At 39.3% G+C, this 13,179-nt stretch overlaps 1 protein-coding gene and 1 pseudogene across 15 annotated transcripts in view; both read left to right on the top strand.

Moving 5' to 3' along the window:
- NRXN3 (neurexin 3) overlaps positions 1-13,179 on the top strand; it is a gene marked incomplete at both ends in the record, with an annotated part of 1,501,492 nt that overhangs the window by 930,583 nt on the left and 557,730 nt on the right. The gene's annotated exons all lie outside the window — the stretch shown is intronic.
- On the top strand, positions 973-2,259 carry LOC311176111 (heat shock cognate 71 kDa protein-like; annotated as a pseudogene). Its single transcript has one exon. The product of its transcript is annotated as a heat shock cognate 71 kDa protein-like (transcript).

Raw genomic sequence — 13,179 nt, 5'->3', positions numbered from 1 at the left:
CTGTCAATAATTATTTATTGAGCACCTACAATATGCACTGTAAAAACTCTATAATAAATAATAATAAATAATACATACCATAATTCATTCAGCAAATATGTACTAAGGATTTCTCTGTATCATACTTACTTTCTGACCCATGATTAAGTATTTAGACCCTACTCTCAAGGAACTTGATTTCCAGAACTTACATGTAAATAACTATAACAAAAACTTGAAAACAACTTTCATTGAACACAATGGCAGACCAATTTTTTTTTCTTTACCAACCAAGCTGGATCTACACACGAGCAATCATGTCTAAGGCACCTGTAGTTGGCATTCATCTTGGCACCACTTACTCTTGTGTGGGTGTCTTCCAGCATGGAAAAGTGGAAATATGTTGCCAATGGTCAGGGAAGTTGAACCACCTCAAATTATGTCAGCTATACTGATACTGGACCATTGTTTGATGATGCTGCAAAGAATCAAGTTGCCATTGTTATCGAAATTCTGGTCTTTTACCCAGGCAGAAGAAAAACAAATGCTACTTCAGGAATGGTGAGGTCAGAAAAAGCTTTATTACACATGCATGAGGTCTCAGACCTGAGTAGCCCCATTCGGTCTTACCACTGGTTTAATGACAAAGGGTTCCTTTTATACATAACTGTCTTTGCATTTGTTACATTAGTAATTGGCAAAACCATTGGTGGAGAGAAAAAGTGAGCAAAGGGGCTTTGAAGCAAAGGGGAGTCTTGCACAGTGGGAGAGGATGCAGCATTCTGGAGATTACCCCAAAGAGACAGGACTGCTCTACTGGTTATCTGACTCTTTGAATGCAACTTTGTTTAGACAGGAGTGCTGAGGCCCTGACCATCAATCTTTAAAGGGAAAGAATTGTAAGTAAGCAAACTTGTTAATTGCACCTGGGCTGGAAGTTCTTCTGGGATCTTTATTATATCCATTTACTCAATAATATATTTTCTCATCACCATGAGCCCTACCAACACAGTTTCCTATGCCAAGTGCTTAATTGGACATATATTTGATGATGCTGTTGTCCAGTTTGATATGAAGCATCAAAAGGTCAGAGATAAAAGGAATATGTTGATCTTGGACCTAGGAGGTAGTACTTTGGATGTTCCAATCCTCACTATTGAAGATGGAATTTTGAGGTAAATCTATAGCTGAAGACACCCACTTAGGTGGAAAAGACTTTGACAACTGAATAGTCAATGTTTTTTATTACAGAGTTCAAGTTCAAGTATAGGAAGTACACCGGTCAGAATGAGAGAGCTGTCCATCATGTCCATATTGCTTGTAAGTGTGCTAAGCATACTCTCTCTGCCAGCACCCCAGCTAGTATTGAGATCAACTCGCTCATGAAGGAATTGACCTTTAAGCCTCCATTACATGCACCCAATTGGAAGACTTGAATGCTGACTTGTTCCATCGCACTTTGGACCCAGTAGAGAATGCTCTTTGGGATGTTAAGCTAGATATATGCCAGATCCATGATATTGTCTGGTGGGTGGCTCTCTCTAACACCCCCCCAATTCAGAAATGTCTACAGGACTTCTTTAGTGGAAAAGAACTGAATAAGAACATCAACCCTGATGAAGCCATTGCTTATGAGGCAGCTGTCCAGGCAGCTATCCTATCAGGAGACAAGTCTGAAAATGTTCAGGATTTACTGATGAGGGATGTGCCTCCTCTTGCCCTTGACACTGAAGATGCCAGTGGTGTCATAACTGTCTTCATCAAGTGCAATACTACCATCTTTACGAAGCAGAAACAGACCTTCACAAACTACTCTGACAATCAGCCTGGCATTCAGGTGTATGAAATTGAGCTTGCCATGGTCAGGGCTAACAGTCTGCTTGGTAAGTTTGAACTCACAGGCATACCTCCTGCCTACTGTGGTCCTCAGAGTGAGGTGAGTATTGATGCCAGAGACATCCTCAATGTTTCTTCTGTGGATAAGAATACATGAAAAGAGAACAAGATCACCATCATGATGACAAGGGTCATTTGCACAAGGAGGACATTGAGCATATGGTCTAGGAGGCTGAGAAGTCTGAAGCTGAAGATGAGAAACAGTAGGGTGAGAAGTCTTCCAAAAACTCCCTTGAATCTTATGCCTTCAACATGAAAGCAACTGTTGAAGATGAGAAACTTCAAGGCACAATTAATGATAAGGACAAACAGAAGATTCTTAACAAGTATAATGAAGTCATAAGCTGGCTTGATACAACCAGACTGCTGGGAGGAAGAATATGAACATCAATAGAAAGAGCTAGAAATAGTCAGCAACTCTATCATTGCTGAGCTATACCTGAGTTAAGGTGGCATTTCTGGGGGCTTCCCTAGTGCTGGAGCTTTGCCATTTGGGTGCCTCCTCTGGCCCACTATTGAGGAAATTGGTTAAACTAACCTGAGCATTGAATGTATCATTGTTCTACCCAAAATATTGATGGACCCAAATTTGTAGCAAATTCCATGGAAGTTGAAAGTTGAGTTATTATAGTAATAACTGGGTATTCTTGAGACTTGAATACTGAAGATGTGTACAGGAAAAGGAAGTAAAGTAATGTTACACTTGTAAGCACTGTTGCAAGTGGAAAATACAAGAGCTTCAATAAAACTATTTAAAATTGGCCAAAACAATGAAAACAAATCAGTAAGATACAGGTCAAATAAAATAGAATTATAGAGGCAAGAAATCTATAAATCTAATGTTATCAGAGATGATCTTATGGATGAAATTGTATTTGTTCTTGCCCTTGAAATATAGGAAGTATAGCTAAAAACACATGCAAAAGACCTTCTGTGTAATGGGAAAAGCATGTATAACACACAGAGGTGACAAGGTGTGGAGTAAGCTGAGAAACATAAAACAGTCAATTTGATTTTAAGCATACACTTCATGAAAATGAGGACTAAATAAAAATAACAAAAGGTAACAAAAGCCAAAATGAGTCACTAAGAGTAAGAATTAAGAAAATGATTTCTAGGTCCTCTTCTGTAATTTTCATTTCATAAGTATGGTATCCACCTGGATTGAAGGTCATCTTTTTTCGTTTTTAAATGCAAATACATTTTCTAGAGAAAAAAAAAAACACCTCCTCCCTCCAATAATTTGCTAGGTCCTAAAGAATTTTCCTTCTATTGTACATTGCAAAATCAGGGAATTGTCTGAGAGTTCATTCTGGAATACTCTGATATTTATTTCTCATTGGTTTCTTAACTAATAGTCTTCACCTATTATTCACCTCCCAGGGACCCAGTGGTTGCTGAAAGATTTTTTTTAAGTCAGTGTTGTTTTATTTCTTTAAAATCCTTGATCAAGGCCACAGGCAGCCTTGACAGTGTCTGGACCCTTGGTGGGAAAAAAATAACCTGAGTTCATACCAGTGAGAGATCATGGCCTTTTCCTCTGACAGTGTTGTGGCACCTTTGGTTGCTCTTTTTATGTGCTTGTCATTGTACTTCCCTACATCAATCTCATAAAATATCCTTTTCCTCATGCTTGACATATTGATATCATCTTACCACAGATAAAACACAGAGCAATGTAATATGGGCAGGTGATGGAATTATTTGCAATGCACAGAAATCTCTGCTGATGTTTAAGACTGGTGCAATATTAAACACATTACTTTCCCTGACAGGGATTTTCATTACACGCATGCCATGCAGGTGGAGAAGCTAAAAGTAAAATCCTGTTTTCCCCAACGGGGCACATGTAATGAAAAAGAGAGAGAGAGAGAGAAGAGAGAGAGAGAGAGAGAGAGAGAGAGAGAGAGACAGAGAGAGAGTTCTTCTTGATATATTTATCTTTACAAAACCCATAGCTTCCTATTTAACCAAATTTGCATTTAATTGGAGAAATGACTCAATTCCCAGAGAACCTGTGGTAATATATATAAATATATTTATATTAATATATATATTAATAAGACCAGTGGATCAGACAGGTAACCTGTAGTTGGTGTCTGATTTTGCCAGGTGACATAGAGGGAGATATTTTGGGGACTTGGAGTATGAAGGGAGAGAGGATGTGGATTTTTTGTAGAGAAGGGATTTTCATATGGTGTCAGGTGGGCATCTGTTCTGCGTTCTGGTATCCTGCAGATGCCTCTAGACTATGTTTATAGACTGTGTCATTTTGTTTGCTTGTCCCAGTTGATTATTATTTGGAGGACCATTCTGAGATAAGCCAAGATAAACCAGAGCCCAGTAAAAGTCAAGAAAGACTGACATCATGTCAATTAGTCTTTTAGAATGAGTTAGCAGAATGAGTTAACATGGATCATGGTCTCATCAAAAAGAGAATCAACAAATTCAATAATTCAAAGGATTGTAGTAATGACAAGTATTTATCTTTTTTCAAAATAACTGAGAAGTATTCCATTGGGGATTATGCTAAGTGAAATAAGCCAGAAGGTGGAAGGCAAATATTGGATGGCTTCACTTACAGGTGAAAAAAAGAGTAATAATACAAAAGGTCAGACAAAACTAAACCAAAACAAACCCTAGAAATCTGACTGTAAGATTGAGGCTACCAGATGGGGATGGAGCCCAATGGTGGTGGAGGATGAGGGGTATCTGGGTTGTGGATGTGTTGTGGTAACTTACATCTGAAGAGGTATGATCATATACCTCTAAATCATATATGTATGGTGTTATAGAATAATGTTACTTCAATTAAACATGCTTGAGGATTTCTTGTGCTGAAACACATGCTTTATATTCAGTTTTAAAATTAAATCCTCATACAACCTTATATATTAGATAACTGATTATCAACCATTTACCAGATGAGAAAAAAATAAAGGCTAATAAATATCATGCAATTTGTCCACGGTAACAAATCCAATGACTCAAGCCCAGGTCTGTCTGATTACCAAGTTTAGGCTTTTTAGCTGACTAGGATTCTATGTCCTTGTGGAGAGGTAAAGCCTGGACCTTAGATTAGCTGAAGCACCAGGCGTGTCAGCACTGGCTCAATGAACCATGCTTCTGAGCCTCCCAGAGCACCTATTCGCTGTCCAGCCATCCTGCTGAGTGGTCAAGATCTTTCAGGAAAATATTTGTAACTGCGATGGGCATTTTTTTTTTTAATTTCTGCATGGAAGACCTGGAGTGTAGGGCAGAGGTGCAGGGGGTGAGAGGATTCACCAAAGACAGAGTGGGGAGCAGAACAGGCAGATCACTGAAATACATTGCTAAGGGGAGCAGTGGTTGAGACAGGAGAGGTCTGGGTCTGGTGCACCACGTGGGTCGGCTCCCACGCCAAGGGTTAAACTCAGGCCTTAGTGGTGGTAGTGCTGAGACTTAACCCCTAGGCCACCAGGGAGCTCCTGTGGTGTGTTTTAACAGAATGCCCTCTGCATCCCAATGATGGAATTAACTTACCCTACCCTGTACCTAAAGCTGGAGTAAGGATTGTTACCTCCAGGTGAAAATCAGTTGCAGTTTTGCCTAAATGGAGTTTCCTCTTAGTTCTGTTTTTACCTTCTCAGTCCCCTAGGAGGTCATCAGGAACCGAAATAATGTTTCCTCCCATAATTTCATTGAGTGAGGGAAAAATTTATTTTTAAATAAATTTTCATTAGGTAGCATTGCATTATAATATTATGTGTGTTTCAGGTGCAGTCATTATAAATTGCTGTCTATACATAATATATTAAGTTCACCTCCAAAAGTGCAAAGAAGAATCTTGCTTGACATTAACATAACACAATTAACAATTTTTTCAACTGCTCTTTCAACTAGGAAGTCAAGACATTAGTCTTTTCTGTGTTTCAGATGAGCAAAATGAGATAATGTATTCCTGCATTAATTCAGCACACATTTTTGATAACATAAATGTTATCATATATACTGTATAGATCTGGGAGATAAATGCAGTGGGATACAACATGAAACTCAGACTTTCTACTCTTAAGGATTTTGTAATCTACTGGGGGAAGGTCACACAATGACATAGTATATGATTTTTTAATTGTAATAGAGGCATCCACAGGATATGAGAGCAGAGCAGAAGAACAACTAATTTACCTGGATTTAGGATGTGGGGGATTCCTGTGGCAATTAACACCTAAGCCCAGTATTAATTAAAATGAATATACAAAAATAACCTATCTTATTTAACTACTAATTAAAGACTGAGAGCTATGCTCTTTATTTGCATTGTTACAATTTATCCTATCCTAGAACAACCTAATGGAAAGTGAACTATTGTCCTCATCATCTTATAATATTTGCAAGTGGCAGAATACAGATTTGAACCCAGACTCTCTGACTTTAGAATTCAGCTCTTAACAGAGATGACACACTATCATTAGCTACAGGATATCACTTAGTGACATCACCAAAAAATTTACTTTTTCATTTTGGACTCAGTAATCATTCTTACTCTGGGACAGTGATCTTGGTTCTAACATGGGATGAATTTCCTTTCTGAAAATGAGTTAATGATTTGAAAATAAATCTACAGATAATAGCTTTTATCCTAATGTCTAGGAATTTGGGTTTCTTTATGTATGTCCATGGTGTTCTCTCTGTTACCTGCTGTACCCCTCACCAGCACAGCACTGTATTATGCAGAAAATACGTAGACACGGTCCTTATCCCCCTTCAGCCCCATCCTCATTGACCTCTCAAATGGGCCCAGCCACAAAGCATTTTGCCTGTCAATTTGGTGCCTTGCTGAAGACAAGCATTTCCTTTTGTATTATGGAGATATTTTTTTTTCCCTCTCATTAACCTGCCAGAGCCATGTGGAAATTCTGAGAAGTCAAGTTCAGTCTCATAAAGCATGAATATTATTTATCTTGAATGCTGCAAATTTGGCATATTGGGGGGTGACAAGGTTAGGTAGATTTATTAGCATCCTGTCAGGAAATTTCCTAGGAACAGTAGAATTTCACAAAAAATTCAGTGTAATTGATGGGAGCAAGTTGGACTAATTCTTTGCAGATCTGTGTTGACTCTTTTCACACCTTTCCTTTACAGACAACAAAATGTACTGAGCAGAGAGCTCATTAAGAAGAACTTCCTGCAAACACACTCTTTGCACAGGGTTTATTTCCCCTTCCTTTCTTTCGTATAATTACTTTAGTTTCTTGAGAAGATACAAGCACATATTGGAAGCATTTACTCATTTGTATGTATCATTTAACTCTCCAAGGGAAAGCTTATATCCCAGGAAATAAGGATTAACAAGAATCCAGTATTTGTTCTGTGTTTCTCTCTACTGTTTTTGAAGGATTAAGGATTCCAACCATTAGGTCTAGAAGCCATCAGAACAGAAATTGTAATAGTAGAAAGAGGTTAGCCTTTGAACTAGAGCGTTTGGGTCCCAGTTCCAAGTCTCCATCTGGCTCGTTTTTGGGCCCTGAGCCAGTTATTTAAAGTTGCTGAGCTTTGAGTTCCTTGTTTGAAAGGTGAAGTTAATGATACCCTTCTCACAGAGTTCCTAATAAATCTTAAATGAAATGAAAAATGTCACAGTAACTTGACCTGAGCACCTTTCAGTTTCTAGATCAAACACTTGCCCCCTGAAAAACCTGCCCTATGTGCTTGAGAAACAAGTCACCATTGTTGAGAAGTTAGGAGGTTGCTATATACTAGACAGCACACTTTGCATGCTCTGTCACTGAATCCTCAGAACCCAGAGACAAGGAAGAAATGCAGAGGGAGAGAAAGAGAAGAATGGAGGAGAGGAAGAGAGGGCAGGAGAGAGGAAGAGAGGAGAGAGGAGAGAGGAGAGAGAATGAACTTCTCATGTGGTCTTGCTTAGGACACCTGCCTGTTCTTTCTAATGGTCAGTTCCCTTATTTAATGCTAATTCGATGACAAAATGAAATGATTCCTAATATATAGATGGTGATGACGCTGTAAGTTTCACTGTTATTACACACATTCCCGGCACATACTGCTCTTGAGTCTATCCCCTGATTTCCTATCGTTTCTTTTGATTTCTGCTCCTCTGCTAGTCGGGAACAAGACTGGAGTCCAGAGCACATGCCCTCTGGATCACATCCACCACAGAGAAACACCTCGGTTTCGATGGAAAAAGGGGGGCTTAAGAGGGAAAAGGAGCAAGGCGTGTGGGTAATGAGTGAGTGAAATACTAGGAGCTGTGCAGTGGGGTCAAGTTGCCCAGGAGAGACCACAGGGGGACACGTGAACTCAGCTTACAGTCAGACTTTTTTTTATAAAGTTGTCCTTCTTATTGGAAAGTGGTCGCTCTGCCTCCAAAAGCATTTCATAAAACCAGAGAGCAAAACAAACCAAAAATAAATGACTCAAATTTTATAGTGCATGAATATTAATATATGTTCCTAAGTCCTTTCTTCTTACAGGAGGGATTGATACTCTTCCTAAGGGAGACTTTTCACAAAACAGCATATTTCCATGGCTGATCAAGTAGCCAGCATCGTGAAGGGAGTTGAATTACTCCCAATCTTGTTAGGTTAAAATGATGCAGAGTAGCCAAGGATGATTTTGGCCTTGGAAGTTCAGATTTCTGATACTGTCTATCTGACTTATCCTCAGTTCTAGAATTTTCTGCATACCTTCTTTCCTCACTCATGGAGTGATTTTAAGGAGCCAAATGAAAAGCCCCAAGTGAGTGTATTTTGTTTGGTGTCGGTACCAACTCTGTACTGGCTCTGCTTGCATTTTCTGTGCCTGGCCAGTCTACCTAGTTAAATATAGCCTTGTCCTTACCCAGCACAAACCTCACCTTCCCTTATGGCCTTAGACATGTGAACAGCTCTCCTTGACACACGCAGTTGAGTCTCTTTTCCCTTCATGGCCTTCCTTAATAAAGGTATTAGGATATATGAAAAGAAATAAAGGTCATACAAGGATGCAGATTAACCCTTAAGTTCAGTGACTGAAATTACAATAAGGCAAGCTGCATGGGGCTGTGCTTACAGATGAGTTTTATTTGTTGAGCAAAAATATTGAAAAAAAAATCAAGACAACATTTATAAAATGTTGCTAACATTTATAAAATGTTAGCAAATAAGCAAACATTGCAATATTAGGCCTGCATTCCCACATGGCAAACATTTGTTAGAGACCAGTAATGGTTATATTAGACTTTCCTTGGGTGACTGCAATCCCTACCATTGCCTGTCACCCCACCAACACCAAGGCTGATGGCTAGTTCTAATAATACCAACTAAGTATGAAAACACTTGAATACTAGAATTCTGAAGCCTGACCTACTTCATGAATTTCCATTACCTGCTTGAACTCTGGATGGTGCAACCCACACGATAAAAGGAAGGATAGGGAAATACCAAGCTAGATGTGTTACATAACATTATTTTGTTGTTCTACCTCTTTTCCTTTCCCTTCCACACTACCTACTTTCACCTGTCCCACCGCCACCCCTGCTACCTAAATATCTTTATTTAAGGAAGATGCTTGATTGAAACTTACAGCTTATGCACTAGAAAAAAATAAAGAAAAAAAACTGCTTTTCGTCCTAAGTTCATTTCTCAAGTCTGGCATTAAATATCTCTAAATCAGAAGAGATTAAGAGAAAATTCATGAAATAGTTATTGCCTTACTTGCAGGCAGTAATGGGACAATCTGTTCATGTCCCCATTTCAAAAGTCCATTTACCTCAAGTCCATTTACCTCAACCCTCCATCTGCAGAACCTTCCACAGCAGGTCTGTTTCCCGGAAGAAAGTCCAACAAGGCTCCCCACACATATTCTTCCTGGCAGAAAATTATCACCTTATTTTTTTTCCACTTCAAAAATAAATATTTCCCTTCTAACTTTCCCAGTCTTATTTTAAAATGGAAATAGCCAAAAGCTAGGTAGTTGCCTAATTCTTTTGCATTTCCTTTGAAATGTTCCCCAATCCTTTTTCATAGTTATAATGCTTTTCTCCAAAGTTTTGCTTACCAAAATAAACTATTATTTTTACCTGCATTTATATTGCTCTTTAGCTTATGTCTTTAACTATTAAATAAAAACTTTTTTTCCTACCTCCATTATCCTGCATTACAATGCCTTAAATTGGATGTGCTCACTGGCCTTTATGAAAACCACTCTAAATTCACATTCCGTCACTTGTTACCTACCCCAACTTCTCACACTTGCGGTACTTCTAGTTGCTGACAAAGAGGTCTAGTGTCAGAGGGAACTTCTAAAGTCCACATATAATAAAGTACTTAAAAGCCTCAAGGACCCTTAAGGGACTTCACGTTGAAATATAAATGTTTTATGACTCACAAGTCTTAGCAGGATTTACTGTCTCTTCTCCTTTCTAGAAGCATTCATTTCACCCCCTATTTAGATTACAGCTACAAGATACAACCAACTGCCCCATTGTCCCCCACCCACCTTTCCCATGGTCTTCCTCTTCTTCCTATATTCCCTTTGCACCTTCCTGTTTCTTTTTGAAATATCTATCACATTGAGGGCCACCCTGGTGGTGCAAGGGTTTAAGTCTCAGCACTATGAACTATCTATCACATTGAACCATAAATGCACATGCTCCTGGCTGTCCCTTACAGTGGACCACACTCCTGGCCATCACTGAATTGTTAGCACTGAATTGTTACTTGTTTATCACTGAATTGTCAAGGCCTTGCACAGTGTGTGGCATGTAGTAGGTATTTAGTAATGCTGATTGGCCAAAGAAAGCACAAATCAAAAACTTGGAAATGGTGGGAGGGGGGCGGTGAATCTATCAGGATCCTGCAGAATATGTCATTCTCCCAGGGTTTAGATGGAGAGAGTTTAAAGAAGGAACTCTTCCTGAGGTAAGGAAATTAGCAAGGACTAGTAAAGAAATGGGATGAGCAAGTGTGAGAAGTCTTATGTCCAGGTCTGGCTGGTCAAAGAAAGTACCAGGTTATAGTCATCTGACCTGAGCTCCAGCCACATGGGAGAGGCCACCCCCTCATCACTTTGATCCTGGATAAGAGTGCTTGAAATCTCTTGTCGGGCCCCTCCTCCTGGCCAAATATACCAGCAGTCAGAAAACAAGACACTTCCATGATGCTGTCTCTAGAGTCTAGGGAATTCAGCTTCCCCAGTGGGCAGGGAGGGACAGAGAATGGATCTGGAAGGAGAAGAATATGCAGCCCAATGAGTGTGCCTAGCAGTGGAGAGAACTCTTCCACTACTAAGCAACAACAAAAAAAAAGGTTTCTTGTTAACTTTTGAAATAATATATATTGTTCACAAATTTCCTGTCTGTATTGTCAATGTGTTTCATTTAAAATTTCATTGTTTGAAATGAAAAAATGGTGCTTAGGCTAATATTTACAACTGATCTACAGAGAGCTGCTGAGTGGCTCTTCTTTGGGGATACCAGTTGTGGTTAATCAATGGAATTATAAAGCCTGAATATTTCCTTCATATGAGGCTTCCTTATGACACATAAACAGAAAATTGGTTTATATTTTTTACATTTTTTTTTTGCATGGAAGAACTAGGGTATAGGCCAGAGATGCAGGGAGTAAAAGGATTCACCAAAGTGGGGAGCAGAATAGGCGAATCTACGGAAATACATTGCTGAGGGGAGCAGTGGGCGAGACAGGAGAGGTCTGCGGCACCATATGTGGGTTAGCTCCTTGGCCGGGATGGAATTCAGGCCATAGTGGTGATTGTGCTGAGAATTAACCACTAGGCCACCAGGGAGGCCCCAGAAAATTGTTTTTATTTTAAAAACTAACACAGAGGAGGTCTAAATACATGTCAGAAATAGTTGAGTGTGAGTTCCAAAGATTCTTAACCAAAGGCTGGTGCATAGTCATGTTTGCTGAATAATGAATAATGAGTGAATCAGGTACTTGGATGAAAGTGAATAGAAAGTGTAGAGGAGGAGAAATTGGAGATAGAGTCTGGGAAAATGAAAGGTAGGGTTTTTCTAAACACATGAAAATGTGAGCATTGTGACAAGGGTGAATTGTAAGATTCCTGCCTTCAAGGAAGGAAAGATGGAGGACAACTAGTATTTATTGAGTACTTCATTATGCTGTGAGTTTTCACAAACATTTGCTTGTTTAGTTCTGACAAATCACTAGAGGTTAGTATTATTATGTCATTTTTCAAGGAGAAAGCCAAGTAATAGAATGATTAGGGAACACTCTGGTAAGTGGGTAAAACCAGGGCATTATCTCAGAGTTACCTCTCAAAAGCTCATCCTTTCTCAAAGCCAAAACCCCTAACTGCCATATGACATTTTAAAACATTTAGTGAAGGAGATAACTCATGTACCAATAAATGCTTTGTCTAAGGCAGGGCATAAAAATGTTATCACAGAGTGTTATGGGAATTCACAGCAAAAAAAATTCCTGACTTGAAATTCTAATACAGTTCTTTGCAGGTCATAGCATTTGAGCTGGTCCTAGAGAGATTTTCGATCATCTGCTTACTGGATAGACTTAATGTGAATTAAACAGAAAAAAATTATTAATTTGTGATATCTGGCAGTTGACCCGATGTCTGTCACATAGTAAGTTCCAGTGACCTAACCAATAATAATGACAGAGAAAATGGCATAAGTGTGTGTTCAAGAAAACAGTGATGTGCTCAAAGGTTGGTAGTATCAGGAGAGGACTGCAGTCAAGGCTACCGCTGAAGTGATAGATTAGGACTAGTTTGTGGAGGATTTTTAATAGCGTAATGCAGAGTTGGAACTTTCCAAATGTATGCAATGAATAGCCACTGACAGGTTTTGTGCGAAGTAGAGAAATTATGTGAAATGTGCATTAGGAAGATTTCTCTGGGGAAATCTTGTAGCAGGTCCTATGCAAGGAAAGAGCTGGCAACCAAGAACAACATTAGTGTGCTGTTGTATTTATTCAGACAATGAGTTATTGGGGGGCTGAAGAGGGCTCTGGGAGTAGGAAAGAAGGGCCAAACTGACTGATACTGTGCAGACATTCAGTTCAGTGTTTAGATAAAGAGAGGCTAGGGCGCCTGCCAAGAAATGACATTGAAGATTTGAGCCTGAGTTCATGGAGTTGTTTTGATTTTTTTAAAAGATTTATTTATTTATGCATACAAGAACTGGGGTACAAGCCAGAGGTGTGGGGGGTAAGAGGATTCACGAGAGACAGAGAGGGGAACAGAACACACTGCTGAGGGGAGCAGCGGGCGAGACGGGAGAGGTCTGCTAGGTCCATTTGTGTATCTCCCTGGCTGAGGGATCAA

Source organism: Talpa europaea, assembly GCF_964194135.1.
Source record: "Talpa europaea genome assembly, chromosome: 8".
Lineage (NCBI taxonomy): Eukaryota > Metazoa > Chordata > Mammalia > Eulipotyphla > Talpidae > Talpa > Talpa europaea.
The sequence above is the reverse complement of the archived record's forward strand: the minus strand, read 5'-3'. Positions and strand labels throughout refer to the sequence as shown.